The 13,731-nt window shown below is 38.9% G+C and overlaps 1 protein-coding gene across 3 annotated transcripts in view; it reads right to left on the reverse strand.

Annotated features, from left to right (window-relative positions):
* The window catches only part of daam1b (dishevelled associated activator of morphogenesis 1b), a 46,112-nt gene extending 34,722 nt beyond the window's left edge, over positions 1-11,390 (reverse strand). For 2 of the 3 annotated variants that reach the window (XM_026142611.1, XM_026142608.1), the window contains exon 1: positions 11,235-11,390. The gene's annotated coding sequence lies outside the window, so the exon portion shown is untranslated. Of the gene's footprint in view, positions 1-10,974; positions 11,213-11,234 lie in introns of those variants that run through there. The other variant, XM_026142610.1, reaches the window with a different exon arrangement.
* Between the last annotated feature and the right edge of the window lie 2,341 nt (positions 11,391-13,731).

Here is a 13,731-nt window from a genome sequence, read left to right on the forward strand (position 1 = left end):
TTCAGCCGCTGGTTTCCTCTTTCTGGTGCAAAGTGGGCCAAAAGCAAACTAGAGACACGGACTCGCAACAGAAAAGCCGATCAGCTGATCGTTAAGCAGTTTCATGATTGAAGTAGCAGCAGGAGAGGCAGTCGCTTGTTAAGCTTAACGCAGGAATGCTTTACAAACATTCAGAGATGGACTTACACACTTGCTTTACTTCTCTCGGGATAACTTTGTCGGAGATGAAATGCTGGGTTGCTAGCGAAGCTCCAAATGCTATCCAGACCACCGACAGGTCCCGCATGCCACAGCCGCTCTATCACGTGATGCATACTGCTCTGACGTGCTAACGTTCTGAGGTGAGTTACGGCGTGTTGCAAGTTTTGTGAGGTGCTTTCGTGATATTTAATGGATCGGATTACATTTTTTTATTTTTCTCCGATATCCGATCCAGTAATTTAGGTCAGTATCGGACCGATACCGATACGTAATATCGGATCGGTCCATCTCTAATATATATATAGATATTCAAGCTGCTGAAGCTTGAATATCAATGTGCAACACATCAGCTGTGAAACAAGAAACCTGATTGGCTGCAGAAAAGTACAGCTGTGATGGTAATGTAAAAAATAACTTAATAGCTTATTGTTCAGATAACAGTGTGAATCATTGGAGCCAGTCAAAAGCACACACAAATTAAGATTAAAAAAAAATAAAAAATTTACACACACACACACACACACACACACACACACACACACACACACACACACACACACCCTTACGTGCAAAAAAATAAACCCAAGGTTCAGCTGCACAGTAATAATAAGGATGTCTGAGCTGAATCATGACTGACAGCCGCTAAATAAAAAAAACACTTTCTCCAACTACTGCAAAGGAATGTGTGAAGGGGGAACGTAATATTATGGCTCGTATCATGTGGTGGAAGGCTACAGCGCTTCACCGTGTGCATGTGTTTCATTCAGGGTGGAGCTATATCTATAAATTCCAACCATGCAGCCCTTCCCTTGCAGGAGACCCTCCTAACATTCACAAAATTAAATGCCAGGATTAAAAAGGGTCTTACTGGTCCCTTCCACCCTTTGGAAAGCTTGTAATTACTCCCTCAACCAGGTCCATCTCAGAAGGCCCGCATAACCTTCTACATCTACTAATCTGCAGAACGCAGCCAAGCAGCTGGATACAACACTTTCGACATGAAGAATGGAGTTGTATTTCTGAAATAAGACAAAAAAAAAGAAAAAATGTGAAAGTGCATCTAAAAGAGGATACATGTAGCAAACTGGAAAAAGCATAGAGATTGGTGTTTTTCCATTTATACATCATGACGTACTTGTTAAGACAGAGCTTTTATTTCCTGTAGCCTTTCACGGCCCATTCAACTCAATCCCAAAGTTTCTCTCTGTGGAGTTTGTTGAGATAAGTGAATTGAAATGTAAGTTCTGGAAAAAGCCAGTAAGAGGACCAGGAGTTCAAGATGTTCTCACTCATATTAAAGCTTCAATGGACTTTTGACAAAGTACTTGTTATCTTCAAGTTGTTTCCTTGCTCATTTATCTAATAAAAAACAAAGCTATCTTTCAGCCATGAAACAGTCCCTAATCTTATATTTAGTGTGGATTTGTATCAAAACTAAACTACACGTAGGGTACTTTCTGAACCTTTTTACCTCTACTGCCCTCAAACTGTAAAATAACATCTTTATTTAGGCAAACCTGGAGAATTTATGGCTACAGCAAAGCAACGAAAAAAAAAAAAGTCTTCCAGGAAGAAGTGGAAGACACTGCTGCAAAAATATTATGACGTGAAATGGTGCAGCTGCAGTGATCGTGCTTGTAATGGATTGACTGAACTTGAGGGTTAAAAGGCCATGGCTTAACTTGCTGATCCCTCCAGATGTTGGCACTGCGCTGAGAAATCAGTGGTTAAGTTTTCGTGCAGAGAGATAAGGCAGCGGAGGCAGCCCAGTGCACTGAATATTACTGTAGAGGTAAAATATAAGTAAACAAATCAAATCAAACAAAGTAATGATAATCCAGCATAATCTAATCAGTATCCAGTCTGCTCCGTGGGTGAAGACAGCTTCAAAGCACATGGGTCCATTAGTGTGTGTCACACATGACCAGGCGAAAATCCATGAGAAAAGGTTCAAAGTCTGAGTCTCCTCTATGGCCATTAACATGGATGTGAGACTGGCTTAATGCCAGCAGGACGCATGACTAATTCACTGGCACAGAGGCAGAGTCTGAATTAAAACTAAGCCACCATACAGTAGATGGCCATCTTGCACGACAGGATGGCTAAGTTACAAAGCTGCTTACCTTAAAGTGTGCCATGATAACAGTAGGGGGAAAACAACCAGAGAACTAGATGCTACAACAATAAACTAAAACTAGGAAATATTTTGGAGAAGCTTCTCCTCAGAGCTGGGCCTTGTAAAGAAAAAAAAAAATGAAGCCAAAATATAAACAGCAGAAAAAAAAAAAAGATGTTTGTGGACGTTAACAAGGCCACCTGCTGTTTAACAGGACTGACCTGACAGCCTTTGCCCTGTGGCGTCACAGCTATCAGCTGCACAACGCAAACTCCTGGAAAACAACACTGTGCTCAGGGAAGCAGTACAACTGAATGATTGTTGAGTAGATATATATGCTATGCTAACACTACTGCAATTTTGCTTAGAGAAAAAAAAAAAAGAAAAAAAAGAAAAAGGAGATTTAAAAGCCTTGAATTACTAGCCAGATTTGTGGCTACAACACTGAAACAAGCAGCTGTAAAACTATCACTGCTCAAGAACATTTTTAACCGTTAACCGGTTTCATCTGACTACATGGCTGTTTTCATCACTTCTGTACACTGCTGTTATCACACAGATGTGTTATATTTTGGGAATCCTGCTTGTTCGAGCAGCAGCCTGAAATCTTTTTCAAGGAAAATCAGGATGCCTTCTTTTCCCAGAAGTAACAAAGAAGATCCTCTGATTATCTTTTATATAGAAAGACGTTTCATATTAGTCTGCATGTACTTTTGTGTGTAGCGACTCGGTGCTATAAGCTCTTTAGTGGTTTGTGTGTATTTTGTTAGTTCTGACCATAAAAACAAGAACCCCCAGACTGAGGTGGTTCACATACCTGTGAACTCTATACAAAAACATACACACCTCATGCTTTAAAAGACTAAACTTCACAACTCATAATACAGTACTTCCGTTTAAACGTTTCTCTATTGTATATACCATTTCCCTATTGTGTATATTGAACTACTGCACAGAATTTTGTTAAGTGACTATCTATTAACAACAAAGAATCTTTGAATACTGTTTCTGGAAATATTTTATGAATCTATGACCATGCTCTGACTAATTTAAGATCATATGAATGTAATTTGTCAAAAGTTTTAATATGCATCACAACAAAGAAACAAAGGAACTTTTAAAAATAAAACAATTGCAAATACTTCTAATTCAATAAGAATGTGCATGACTAACATTACTGGCTCTTGACAAGCCAACTCAATTAACTGGAAATTACATTATGTCAAATATACCAACAACATCTCAGCTTAAGAGGCATTAATGCAACAAAGGAGACATTTTTTTCCATCACATAAATTATTATGAGGATTATCCTGAATCGAGGCAGTGATAGTTTGCAGATCATGTGAAGTCCATCCATGATCAGGCCAAAAGAAGCTAACAACGGCAGAGTCTTAATCCTTTCCTGAGTTTAAACGTCTAAACTGATAAAGTTACATCATCCAGCATAACAGAAAGATAAATGGCATAGCCCAAACATTCTTCTCCCGTTGTTCTCTTGCTTGATAACTTGTTCAAACTTGAGTGTTGCTTTCTGGAGGGGTAGGGCAGTATTTTAAGAGCAGGATAAAGCATGCCATGCTCTGGCACAATCTGGGGCTGAATCTGATATCTGTCTGCTGTTTCAAAGCCTGTCACACATGCTTTGGTTTGTGTCTGGGGAAGATTTAAACAAGTTGGCATCTGACCTCATCCATTGAAGAAATGAAAACAGGAAAAACAGCATAATGTGCAAATCCACGTTGTTTGTAAAATGGGAAACTGAATATGTATCCCAAAGGCTTGAAATTCAGTTTCATGAGGTAACAGCATTGTTGCTGGGGTTTGTCTAAGACAAATATAAAAACAAGCCTAATATTTTGCTACTTTTAGATAGAGTCCACACCCTGAGAAATTCCAGGACCTACATCAATCACCTTTTCCAGCTGTAGACATTCATCATTTACAATGATTTATAAGTTAGAACATTAAAGAAATGCTGTGACTATTAATACTTGATGGTGAAACGCTAGAGAACAAGACCTGTTTGTGCAAGAAACAAAGCTGCATCATAGTGTGTGATATGATTCACTTTGATATGCTAAATGCACGTCAGCTTTCAGGGACTGAACAGCTATTAGCAGAACTTCAAGCTGCAACCTGAACTGATTGAATTTGCTGTCAGACAAAATGCTGGCATCCAACCGGTTGCTTACTCTCTGACAAAACTGCACACTCATACAGAATTCTAATTTTAACACATCTCTGCTTTTGGGAGTTAGCATTATTAACGTGACCTAGACAAAAGAGAGAGGCGAGCATGGGCTGAAACGTGAATCCCTCCTGGCCTATAAAATCCACCCTACCCTCCCAACCAACATCGTGCTTATAAAGGACTCCCCCACAGACACACACATATACAGAGAACAGGACTGCATGCTGCCTTTGTTTGAACTCGACCGTGGATACACTCTTTCCACATCTTGTGGCTGAGACACACATTTGATTAATTTTGAAGCTCATTGTCATGATAATCTGAGGTTTGACTTATTTCTTTCAGCCTGGCAAGAGAACAGTCATTTTCTAACTTAACTACAACTGAACTCCAAAAGCAAAGCAGTACTATTATATAATTAGAAAAATACACAAGATGAAAAGTTTAAGTGATTCTGAGACTTCAGCATGAACCAAAAAAAGCTAATTTAGTCTCCATCATGTGACATACCATACACCCCGAGACAATTATTTCAAATTACAGACCCTTTACCCAGAAAAACTACATCACAAATGTTAATTTTAGTCATAGAACAGTTTGTTATATTCTATTAAAGTTGGTGTGATCTCCTTCTTGTGGATGAAATCTGCAGTACAGAACTTCAACCTCACTTTTAAAACAAATGTTTCCACATTCCTCTGGTCAGACTGCAATAAGAAGGTTGCATCCATCAGCGTGTAAACATCAACATTGCAGGTATCATAATCGTAAAGTCTTTATCTCTTTAAATCTCAAAAAGGAAGCCAGAAGTAGCACAGCTTGTACTGTGTTCTCCAGGGCACAACTGCAACACGTTCAGATCAGCCCAAAATATAATTTCATAGGTCACCCAGTTCTAGTTATAGAAGCACAAAACTCTAGATCAAGGCTGGTTTCTCTGAGGGAAGCTGCTCTTTGGAGATAATTTGTGCTGCAAAAATCAGTGACTATAAAGGGCTTTGGACGAACTCACCATGCCCAATATTTACACTGCGTTCAGCAGATGGAGGCTAATAATCTTCAGAATTTATATTCTTATTCTAAATGTAATAACAGCAAGTAAAACATGACAGTTTGAGACACCTGCAGTGACTGCTGTTATTGATCCACCTTACATTATGTAGCTGTGATGCATTTTTCATTGCTAATAAAACTGAATGACTTTCCATGAGGGATCCATTACTTACCATGAAGTCCAAAGTGTGTCAGCCTGAAACACATTAACGAAAAATCTGCTGCAGCTGAGAGGCTGAGCTAGAAACAGGGTGTACTGCCCTTTCAACTATGGACAATCTCAAAGGTCAAGTGTCAATGAGGTCGTGGAAAAAACACAATCAGTGCTCACTCATTGTGTGACGATCTCAACTCATCTACTAATATAAATGTTAACCATATGTAATGAAGAGCTCATGGTACAAAAATGCACCGATTACTAATAGAACTATAGTTTCTTTCTGTTTTGCTTGATGTGAATTAAACTGCAAAGCAGAGGCCAGAAAAAGAGAAGTTAACAAAGCATTCGGCCTCCAGGTCATGAAATACGTGCGTTTCTGCACTAAAAGGATGATGGCAGGTTTCACATTCTTTCTTTCTAGTTAAAACAAAAAGACAAATCACACATCAGTAGCTGTAATCCTGGATTTCCTTCAGTAAATTGTTTAGCTGAGGTAGTAATCCAGCCAGGTTCTGACACACCTCATCTTGTGATCAATTTGGCTGATGTCCGAAAAAGCAGATATACTATATGTAATGTCTGTTCTTCAGCTTAGCTCTTTCCCACTGAGTTTATATTTTGTTTCACAAAGATGTGAATGTTTTTAGTAAGGGCTGTAACAATATCAGATTTTTTACTGCCAACTTTAATAAACAAAATAATTCACTATCACAATATTATTGCAATATCTGTAGAAACTTAAAAGAATAAATATAACTGGCTATGCAATACCATGATCAACTCTGCTAAAGTGCCAACTAGAAAGTAACAGGCAAAAACTTTATACAGATATTATTTTTAAACGTCACAGTTATACTGCAACACCACAATCCTTGTTGGCAGAGGTGATCTTTGTTTTCTAACCTCTAGCATAAAGCATTGCAGGAAACCCTTCAATCATAGATTTATTTCTGTGTTTGATTTTCTTTGTTAGATAATTTTAACAGGTCTGCACCAACCTTGAGGGCAGCCTTAGTTTATTCTCAAGTTCAAAAACTATAGCAAGCTGTGAACACATGGCCACAGAGCAACAATCCTGAAAACGTGAGGTTGGGTCTCGGGTGTGGCCAACAATGGCTGTCTAAGCCCAGCTGTCCTAAGAGAGAAAACAAGTGCAAAGCTAAACCAGACTGGGGGCAGGGTGTGGCATGGCAGGGGTGTCATGGTGACAGAGCAGGCCTCAAAAAGAGAAGGGATGCTAAATGAAGCCATTGTCTGGCCCAAGTGAAGCACACCACACAAAGAATGGCACATTCAAACAGTCATACAGGCCTATTGTTGTGATGGGAGAGCAGAGTGCTGCAGGTCCACATATATCCCACAGGATCCACGACATGTCAAACAGAGAGAGCTTGATCTAAGAGCATGATGCACTAGCACCAACAGGAAGAGCAGGAACCATAATTACCCAGAGGAACCAATTAAGGAAAGACTTTTAGGTCACTTCGTCAATAAAAATCCGTCAAATATTAAACCAGAAACTTGGCTTCTTCATTCATGCTCCGCCCAGTTGATGGAACTGATTAGACCAGTGGAGATCAGCAAAATGCGAAAATACAACATACAATTATTATTCCAGTTTTCAACAATGCAATTTTAAAAACCAAAAAACAGGAGATCAACTTAAAATTCAAATTTTCCCCTATGAAGTAGGTGTGGTAATAAAATCAACATGATGAGTGAGGGTGGTGGGGTGGAGCCTATTCCAGCAACCATAGGGTACACCCTGGACAGATCGTCAGTCTGTCACAGGGCTGACACAAAGAGACAGACAACCATTCACACTCACATTCATACCTATAAGCAATTTAGAATCACCAATTAACCTAACCCCACCAATTCACTAATCCCATGAAGTAATGACAGCGGAATTCACCGAAAGCAGATGGATTTCTGTTTTCTCACAGTTGCAGTCAGACTGCCCAACCCTTGTGGAAACAGTACAGGGAGGGAATTAGGATGTGAAACATTTAGCATGAGTCAAACAAAGTCAACCATCTATGGTATGTGCTAACTGGATTTGCTACTTTCTACCTTGCTTGCAGTAACTGTGAGAGTCACTTTGACTATTCCAGTAAATAATTATCTTTTAAAAGCTTAACTAAGGCTATTAGACATTACAGTACATTTAATGTAGTGTATGGGAAAAAGTTAAACCAGTTCCCAGATGCCATGATTTATAGTAACTACTTCACAGAATATCATTCATATCCTTCCTTAAAGGATGCACATGCACTTTCACGCACACATGGTGGCCTCAGGTGCTCAGCTGTGCCAGAGCCACTCCTGAATGACACCCAGCATTGAAGAAAATGATTAGTCTACACTTCCCCCATCCTTGTTGTCAGGACTGTCAGTTACTCTTCCACCCTTAGTACTTAATGTGAGCTTCCCAGGGAGGTCCCCCCACCCAGCTGCTATGTAGACGGTCTTGTGAAACGTAACACTCAGTTCATTAGCCTAGTTCTCCATCCGTGTGTGTGTGTGTGTGTGTGTGTGTGTGTGTGTGTGTGTGTGTGTGTGTGTGTGTGTGTGTGTGTGTGTTGACAGACAGAAAAGCAGATAAAATACACCACTGCAGTTTGTGGGTTGGCACACTCAATGTTGATAGTTTGCTGTCACATTCCATTTCATACATTATCAGATACTTGTGCTATTCACATCTCTATTAATTCTGTACTTTTACATCCAGTTGGTGAAAATTAGAGGCATATCTGGGCTGAGACAAGCATGATTTTATTCATTTACTTGCACATTGATATTGCTCTGCTGGTCTCAGAGCACCAATGAGGAAATTTAAGGACAGAGAACATAAGTCCGATTGCTGCCAACTATAACCGACATTCACAATGGCACAGTCGATTTCACCAGGGACAGCTTTTGTCAAAGTCTGTTTCCAACAGCACGGCAGTGTGTTTGCGTCTGTGACAACAGGAGGATGACATGAAACATCAACATTTGACCACTGCCAACAAAAATAGCACAACTGCAGTTGCAGTGACTGAATTCTGCGCACGTCTGGAGAAGGCATAACTCTCAAGGTATTTCATAAAGTAGACACATCTTTTAGTCTACTGAATCATCATTATGGATACAATTTTCCTACTTTTATTTTCTTGTGAAACTCAAATTAAAACAGTTACAAAACAAGTTCACTTGCTCTGTGATTTAATTCAAAAAGATAAACATTCATATGAAAAGGTGTTAGCATGATTCTTCCCCATGATTGTGGTTCTGTGTAATGAACTAAGTTTGAGTAAATTACAGTTGAAACTAAACTTAAAATACAGATCATACGTAATGATCTGCATGTATAGATTTCTGTATTTCTAAATTTCCATAACCTGCCAGTCTTAATAATCAAAATTAAAACAGAAAAGCTTGAAATATATCACAAAATGAGTCACAGCCCTATTATTCAGGGATTAAAAGTAACTTACTTATTGTAGGTTTAAGATATAAAACCTATTGAGTTAGACTTAGACAGCGATTATGGCTGCCCTTTGTTATGAAGTTTTGTTTCCTTGGTTTCCATAGAGATGTGTTCCTGTTGATGATTCTGGACAGCATAAGTGCTGCAGAAATGAAACGTACTTCCTATTGAAATGAGTTGTACCAAATGTCATTAAAAGTGTGACAATACATGTCCACGAACATGATCAAATAGATTACTTTTGAGTGACTATTTCACGTTTTTGCTATGAGATCGGGATGGATCACAACATGTCATAATGCACCACTCGGTGTGCTTTTGATCACCAAAAGCTGACCTGACATAGCTGCTAACAGCAACTGATAAACTGAACTCACACAGAGCAGCAAGGCTTGTAAAGGTGCATGCATCACTGTTGTGTTTGCTCATCAGTCAGGCAAGAGGACCCAACAAGCACATTAGGTAAACACAGTCTAAGGTGGCCAGGTGAGATGATTCACCACAAGAAACAGTTGAATCAAAAAGCCTCAAATTGATTTTAGTTAGACACTATTTGCAAATCTGTATAGTTACACAAATACCAATATATCTGTGCTTGTTAATACTACCCAATTATATCATAGCCACTGGATAAACATTCCCACTTGGGAAAGCATGTGCTTACAACACAGACTAATCACTTGCAAAGTGCCCCTTTAAAAAAAAAAAACAACCTTGTAATTTGAATGTCAGGGCCTGTTGATGCTCATCTGTATCCAGCCGACTCCCTGTCTGCACATTAATGCTGTCGACAAAATAACAGCATGGTACATCATGTAAGGCTTCTCCAGTGTTTACAGTGAAAACACGTCTGCTGATCACACCACAGCAGTAAGCCGTCTCACAAGACAGCAGCGGCCCATTACAAGCACACACAGCACCCCCCCCCAAATGATTTAGAGCATTTTCATTCTCGGGAATGTAAGTCCTTTCTGATAAACATCCAACAGGGAATAAGCTTACCACCGTGGTGATTTGTGCTAATCTCTGTGTTGTGACCTATGATTTCATGACTTCTCAAAAGAGTGATTTTACTTGATAGAAGTGAATATTAACTCAGGAGAGGCAAAGTCTTAGAGCTGGGCAGTAAGAGGGAAGAAACGTTCTGAAGGATATTTGTACTTTACTCACATGTCTCTGCACTCAAATCAAAACTTAATGTACATGAAAGAGAGTTAAACGTTATCATGCACGGACCTTTGTGCCTAAAGACTCTGAAAGGCTTACTTTCCAGCTCTGTACACATTGGCCAAAGTTCACAATAAAGATCTGCTTATTAAAATTAATTTGTGATTCATTTGTCCAAATAGTAAAGGTGGCCTTCTTGTAATCAATTTTCCAAAAATCTAAATAATATTAGCCAAAATTTCCATTTAGATTCTTAAACGTGGATATGTGAGTTGGTGTAAGTTTAGTTTTGGTCACACAGGTTCAGTAGTTAATTATGAGCACAGGTTAGAGTTCAGACATTAACCTTTATTTTCTTTAATAGATTATAACACCACTGTCCTGTCCAAAAAATAAATTACACTATAAGAGATATTATAAAAACGTGGCCAAAACTACTAAGGAAATTGCCAAGGTCCTCTTTAGACCTACTTTTTCAAACTTTAGTGGGTTTATCTAGCCTATACAGCCCCCCCCTTTCTTTTTCTTTTTTAATAAACTCCACAAACAGGTAGAGGCGACACAACAAAAAGCAATTTGCAAAACACATGCAAATAGTACCGGACTCTCACCTTGTCCGGGCGAGGTTTTTGGATACTCGCGTGCTCCAGAGTAAATAGCTGCATCAGTGAAAATTCAACAAAGACAGCTCGAGTAAATTCACCGCAGTCATGTCAACGACGGCTGTAGCACTGACCGGCCACACCGGTACGGAGGTCACAACCACCACCACCAACAACAACAACGCAGCCCAACCGGCGGTGTGGGTTCTCGGGCGGTTTAATGGTTTAGCTGTTAACGGTAAAGTTCTGTCTGAGGACAGTCCGCTTACCTCGTTACGGTGAACATTTTTTCTGGTAAGCGCTTCATGTGCTCGAAAAGGTATAGCGCAAGAAAAACATTCAGCGCAGACGGCAGGCAGAGAATTCAACCGACTGGTTGGTCCGGGCTGCTCATGAGGTCATCGATTTACTCGAGCAGGTAACGCGCATGCGCTCTATTATTCCAAACCTGTAGTCCACTGCTTCATGGAAGTTGTAGTGTAGAAAGATACGAGCGCTGTTCACCATTGTATCGTTGTCATTTGAAGGTTGAGGTCAAAGCTAGGTTTTAAATGCTCTGGAGGTGTAGATCTTTTGTTGTTTTTACTTTACTTTTATTTATTTTCTATTTGATTTGTATTTTTGTGTTAGAAAAAAAAGAAAAAAAAATTAAATTAATTTAGACACAATGACCATGTTCCAGTTTATTAATTGTGAAGATTTCATCCTGTCTTTGAAAAATAGCCAATGGAACAATCAAGAAGAAAAATTAAGGTGCTCAAACTCTAAGCCTTAAATATTTTAAATAAATGGGTTTTTTCTTACAGTTGGGAAATTACTGCAGCAATTATATTAATATGTATTTTTTGTTTTTAGAAAACATCTCCCAGTTTAGCTACAGTTAACTGTCTAAACTCTCCATCAGCAGTTTCTTTATAATGTACTTCACACCACAATGAGATTATCTGTCCTGTATGACTTGTGCCTTTTTTCTCATACTTCTCACCCTCCTACTATTCCCAGCAGTCAGTTCCAAACTTTAGAAAAATCCAGAGCTGCCACGGTCACTCTGGCCTCAGAAAACCCTCCCTTCTCCATCTCATCACCTACAAACAGTGAACAAAGGCAAGCTTAGGACGCATTTCATCAAACTGGTGATCAAGCTGGGCCTCTACAGAAGCAGCTGTGTTGCTCAGCACGATATCTGGACTATAGCCAGGTCTCCATAGGAACTACAGGAGAAGGTTGCTGGTTTTTGTGACCTTATAAACCAGTCCGGCACCAGCTCACAGGCTGGATGGATTTAAGAAAGTTTGATCTGTTTTTAAGTAGCTCTCTCTGTGGGATAGTGTTGTCCTTTGCAGTGGATTTAAAACATGGCTATTAATTAGTTAATGCACACTTTCCTGTAAGCCTTTTCTAATAGAACCTGGCATAACAGTCCTTGTAACAGCTGTAAACTGAGTACTGTGTGATAGTAGTAACAGGGAAATAGTTTTATTAAGTTAATTTTAATTTCATGTAAATGAAAAACCCTTTAGTACTAGATTGGAGCTAGAAGACAAGTCATCTGAGATGGTTTATTGCCCTCCGGTGGAAACAAAGTTAAACTGCATAATGCAAGTCTCAGTTGATACACAGCATGAAGTTATTTTTTTGAGATGAGGATATCTCATTGGCTTTGCTTTGAAGGCACTGCAGACTCGATCTAGCACCACGCTGCTGCTAAGCAAACCTCTTCCTTGCCACTAATGAAACAACTGCTGTAGGCATCATGGAGTTGATTGACAACTGTCACATCTTATGCACGTGCACATCTGGAGTGTACTACTGCAGATGCCCGTTTTATTGCAATTCACAACTGAATTTTATAAGACAAACTGTTTTAAATGCTTATTAACCAAAGGCAATTAGTTAAGCATAATTCATCCATGGTGATATAGCAATTTTACAAAGAAAGACTACTTTCTATTCTCTCTGGATATGGTTTTTGAATTTTAACCTCCTAAGACCTGAACTCTTTCATGGAATGCATTTTCATTCATCTGAGAACAGAAAGGTGTTCGGAGAGATATTTCCATCTTTGTAAAATTACACAAGAACTAAAATAAAATTTCCCATCAGCAGCATTTTAAACCCTGAGATTTAGGGTATTGTCACATATAATCCTGTTTAAAAGAACCTAACTCAGTGGGGGGTTTCTAATGAAAAGACTGAATATAGATTATTAATAGTTTATTAAAATCAGTTCAAACTCCACTTCCTCAAGAAGGGTAAACAAAGCAAGATGGTTTGGCAGATTGTTTTCATATTTCATATTGACCTTGGAGGCTAGATTAAACTTTTAATGAAAGCTGTCAATAAAAACCCACCCTATGCTATGAATCTTTTATAACTAAATATGAGAAGTTGATTCTGGCCTGGCTCATTATTTTTGTTATATCAGATCTTTAAAGGGACATGTTATGCTTTTTTTCTTAAAAATACTGTTACAATTGTGGATGCTCACAATAGACATAACCTGACCTCATTATTTGACACGTTGGCTATGTGCAGGTTATGTTCCCCCAACAGTTCCCACCAACAGCTGAACCCTCACACCCCAGTGTTTCCAATCAATCAATAATAATAATAATAATAATAATAATAATAAAAAAAGGACCAGTTCTGAATTTTATCTTAACAAAGCTAAACACAAAAGAAGCTTCAGTAAAACTATTATTTCCTCTTCCAAAATCATTCCAAGTCACGTTAGGTTCCCTTTATATTGCACACATAGTTGCCAAT

This window comes from Astatotilapia calliptera, chromosome 15 (genome assembly GCF_900246225.1).
Source record: "Astatotilapia calliptera chromosome 15, fAstCal1.2, whole genome shotgun sequence".
Lineage (NCBI taxonomy): Eukaryota > Metazoa > Chordata > Actinopteri > Cichliformes > Cichlidae > Astatotilapia > Astatotilapia calliptera.